A 5181-nucleotide genomic window follows, 5' to 3' on the forward strand; every position below is an offset into this window, starting at 1 on the left:
CAGGTGCAGCAATTAATTAGGAAAGCTAAATGAATGGTATAATTTATTGTGAGGGGAATTGATTACAAAAGTAGGGAGGTTATGGTTCAGTTATACAGAGCACTAGTGAGACCACATCTGGAGCACTGTGTACAGTACTGGGCTCCTTATTTAAAGAAAGATGTAAATGCATTGGAAGTAGTTCGGGGAAGGTTCACCAGACTAATACCTGAAATGGGCAGGTTGTCTTATGAGGAAAGGTTGGACAGACCAGGCTTGTATCCACTGAGTTTAGAAGAGTAAGAGTCGACTTGATTGAAACATATAAGATTCTGAGAGGTCCTGACAGGGTGGATGCGGAGAGGATGTTTCCTATTGTAGGGGAATCTAGAACCAGGGGTCACTGTTTAAAAATAAGGGGTCGCCCATTTAAAATGGGAGATGAAGCAAAATATTTTCTCTCAGAGGGCTGTGAGTGTTTGGAACTCTCTTCCTGAAAAGGTGGTGGGAAGCAGAGTCTTTGAAAATTTTTAAGGCAGAGGTGGATGATTCTTGGTAATTAAGGGGGTGATAGGTTATCGGGGGGTAGGCGGGTTGTAGATTTGAGGTTACTATTAGATCAACCATGATCTTATTGAATGGCGGAGCAGGCTCGACAGCCAAGTGGCCTACTCCTGCTCCTTCTTTGTATGTTCGTCTGTTCGTATGAGCCTTGGTGAGTTTCTGCAGTTCATTTTGTAGATGGCACACACTGCTGCCATTGTGCATCAGTAGTGGAGGGAAAGAATGTTTGTGGAAGGGGTGCCATTCAAGCGGTCTGCTTTGTCCTGAATGTTGTCAAGCTTCTTGAGTGCTGTTGGAGCTGTACTCATCCAGGCAAGTGGGGAGTATTCCATCACACTCCTGACTTGTGCCTTGTAGATAGTGGACAGGCTTTGGGGAGTCAGAAAGTGAGTTGCTCTCTGCAGAATTCCCAGCCTCTGAATTGACTCTTGTAGCCACAGTATTTATATGTCCAGTTCAATTTCTGGCCAATGGTAACCCCCAGGATGTTAATAGTGGGGGATTCAACAATGGTAATGCCATTGAATGTCAAGGGACAATGGTTGGAGAAGGTCATTACCTGACACTTGTGTGGCACAGATGATACTTGCCACTTGTCAGCCCAAGCCTGGATATTGTCCGGGCCTTGCTGTATTTGGACATGGACTGCTTCAGTATCTGAGGAGTCGCGAATGGTGCTGAACATTGTGTGAACATCCCCACTTCTGACCTTACGATGGAAGGAAGGTCATTGATGAAGCAACTGAAGATGATTGGACCGAGGACACTATCCTGAGGAACTCCTGCAATGATGCCCTGGAACTGAGATGATTGACTTTCAACAACCACAACCATCTTCCTTTGTGCCGGGTATGACTCCAGCCAGTGGAGAGTTTTCCCCCTAAGTCCCGTTGACTCCAGTTTTGCTAGGGCCCCTTGATGCCACCCTCAATCAAATGCTGCCTTGATGTCAAGGACAGTCACTCTCACCTCACCTCGGGAGTCCAGCTCTTTTGTCCATGTTTGAACCAAGGTTGTAATGAGGTCAGGAGCTGAGTGGCCCTGGGTGAACCCAAACTGAGTGCCAGTGAGCAGGTTCTTGCGAAGCAAGTGCCGCTCGATAGCCCTGTTGAGGTGCCCTTCCATCACTTTACTGATGATGGGGAGCAGGCTGATGGGGTGGTAATTGGCCAGGTTGGATTTGTCCTGCTTTTTGTGTATAGGATATACCTGGGCAATTTTCCACATTGCTGGGTAGATGCCAGTGTTGTTGCTGTACTGGAACAGCTTGGCTAGGGTTGCAACAAGGAGCACAAGTCTTCAGCATTATTGTCGGAATATTGTCAGGGTCCATAGCCTTTGCAGTATCCAGTGTCTTCAGCCATTTCTTGGTAAAACGTGGGGTGAATCACATTGGCTGAAGACTGGCAACTGTGATACTGGGGACCTCCGGAGGAGGCCAAGATGGATCATGCACTCATCACTTCTGGCTGAAAATTGTTGCAATTGCTTCAGCCTCATCTTTTGCACTGATGTGCTGGGCTCCCCTCATTGAGGATGGGAATGTTTGTGGAGCCTCCTCCAATGTTGATGTCCCAATGCCCACTGTGGACCTCACCCCCTCCCTACCTCAAGTCTGTGTGCACAGTCACATACAGAGCAGACCCCCACCCCCACTGCGCCCCCCCCCCACCCCCCGCCACCCACCCCGGAGAGTTTTGAATACCCCAGTCTGTATTACATTTTCCCCCTTTACAGGCTGCAGATGTCTCCCCTATCCCTGACCACCCCAAATGCAGCCCTCTACCAAAACAGGCAAGACCACGGCCAGCGACATTAAGACCATGACCACGCCTTGCACCCCAAGCTGTGTCTTATCCCAATTGAGCACACAATCCTTGCCTCTCACTGGAGTGGGGCTACGACATGTGTGCTATGCATAGCCCTGAAGCATGGCCCGAAAAGCCCCAGGACTGACTTGACACTCACACCCCAATTACTTGGCCCCAGACCAGGGGCTATGACTGATTTTCTCATAGCTCTCCCATCCCTTCTTAACTGCTGACATCACAGTGTCCCTCCCCTGCCCGGTCCCCTTCCATGCATCTCTGTGAAACCCATCCTTCATATGCAAGCCTTTCCCTTCCCCCCACCTCCATGAGTCTCTGTGCAAGCTTTACCCTCTTGTGCCACACGAACACAACCAGCCTCCCTCTCTTGTATTCCAAAGTCTGCGTGCATCGCCTCCAATTTGTGAAGTTCTGTTCCCATTCCATCCCTGAGTGTGCCAGTGTTCCAGTTTTTAATGTCGGGCTCCAGCTTCCTGACCCTTGGGCAGGGGTTTTCCGTGAAATCGGCAATGTCCGAAAGCGGGCGGGCGGCATCGGCATTTGACCCGCCAACAGCAATGGCGGCTTTTTCCGCCATATCGTGCGCCACCTTGTTGAAAAAAATTGAGTGGCACAGGTTTCACCTCGGATCGCTGGTGGGGTGTTGTCTCTGATTCGCTGACCCTGCCTTCACCTCAGGCATTCTGTAACCTGGGCCCCATTTTTAAGGTCGCCCCTGCACAGAGCCAGCATTCCCTAAGGGATCGAAAGCTTGTGGAAAGTCATGACTTCCAAAGGGAGGAAACATGCTGCCCCAAAATTCAGTGACACCCCTCTCGAGTACCTACAATACCTCATGAAGTCCTCTACCCCCGCTTTGGGCAAAGAACCACATCCAAGGTGGCAAATCCAGCATGGAAGCCGGTGGCAATGATGGTCAGCACCAATGCCCTACAAAAGAGGACAGCCACCCCGTGCCGCCAGGGTAAGTCGCTCTTCTCAGCACTCTCAAACACACACTCAAACCCATCACACATCCACAGAGATCTCATGCACTGCCACTTCAAGGGACATCACAACTCACTCTCTCACACACACGTTCACCTGCCCTGTAGATTGCATCCTCATCCTGTCCATGGCACCACTCACCACCCGCACATGCCAGGCATCCTTCTCAACTGGCCTGGCAAGCCTCCTGCTTACAGTCTCTCCATGGTTTCTGTCTGGTTTGCTGCCCAGCCTGAGTCCCCAGATGACAGTCTCCCAGACAATGGAGGAAGCCAGTGGGGGGAGCAACCCTACACCCTGCCAGTGTAGCATCTCACTAGCTTTGGTGAGAACCCGGAGTGGCACTGTTGCGGGTAGACTTTGAATGTTGCACTCGCCTTGAAGTCAGGAATGAAGTGAGGGCCGACAGCGGCATGCCCCTTATTTCCAAATGTGTTTCAGACCAGTCTAATTTCCCACTGATTGGGAGATTGGGAGGGGCTACGGGATTCCGGCGAGGGCTGTTTTTAGCAAGCGTTCATGACATGGTAATACATGCAAATGGGGTTCCCACCATGGATCAGCGGGAAACTTGACCGTCCAACAGCCCGTCATGAAAGTGGTGAGGGGGAAATTCCAAACTGCTTTCCCGCCGGCGGGTTTCCGATTATTGGCCTGTCTCTGAATTTTCCACTCCTGCCTGCCTCGAAACCTGCCATGGGCTGGAGGGGACAATTCCGCCCTTTGTCTTGTCATGCCACACTTGTGCAATTAATAGCCAGCCACCCACAGAACCTTTATTACCATCTAGTTTCCCAGATAGGCCTTGGAAAAGATTTGGACTAGCCATCTTTGACTTTGGAGGAAAAGCATATCTCGCCACAGTTGATTATTATTCAAGGTGATGAGAAGCTACCAGACTCCACACTACCATAGCTGTGACTGTGATAAGGGCGTTACAGAGCATCTTCTCCATGCTTGGGTTTCCAGACGAAGTTGTTTCGGATGATGGGCCACAGTTCATGAACAAATGCTTTAAGAAATTTACAGACGACTGTGGCATCACCCAGATTACTAGTTCTCCATTCACCCAAAGGCCAATGGAGAGGATGAAAACTATTAAAATTTTAATGACCAAGAATACCGATTGGAGTTCAGCCTTGCTGAATTACAGAGCTACACCTTTAAATAACAGCTTTTCACTGGCAGAGCTGCTCATGGGCTGATGACTGAAGATGCAAATTCCTTTGCTGCAGCAGAACCTGCAGCTCCACATGACAGCCGATGACCAGAAAAGAGTGAGGAATCTGCAGAACGGCCTACATGAAAGACAGAAGGTTTGGTATAACTCCAGGCAGAGTCAAGACTTTAGCCCCATTAGTGTGAGGTGAGAAAGTCTGGATTCGAGATCGAAAATCTGAAGGCGCAGTCCTTAAACAAACAGAACAACCATGTTCCTATCTCGTCCAAACATCGGTAGACCCGTTGAGAAGAAATAGGAAAGCTCTAATCTTCTTCCTTAACCGAGGTTTTCCAACCACGGTCGTTGACAGGGCCCTCAACCGTGTCCGGCCCATCTCCCGCGCATCCGCCCTCACGCCTTCTCCTCCCTCCCAGAAACATGATAGGGTGCCCCTTGTCCTCACTTATCACCCCACCAGCCTCCGCATTCAAAGGATCATCCTCCGCCATTTCCGCCAACTCCAGCATGATGCCACCACCAAACACATCTTCCCTTCACCCCCCCTATCGGCATTCCGTAGGGATCACTCCCTCCAGGACACCCTGGTCCACTCCTCCATCACCCCCTACTCCTCAACCCCCACCTATGACACCACCCCAT

The sequence above is a fragment of the Carcharodon carcharias genome, chromosome 12 (assembly GCF_017639515.1).
Source record: "Carcharodon carcharias isolate sCarCar2 chromosome 12, sCarCar2.pri, whole genome shotgun sequence".
Taxonomy (NCBI): Eukaryota; Metazoa; Chordata; class Chondrichthyes; order Lamniformes; family Lamnidae; genus Carcharodon; species Carcharodon carcharias.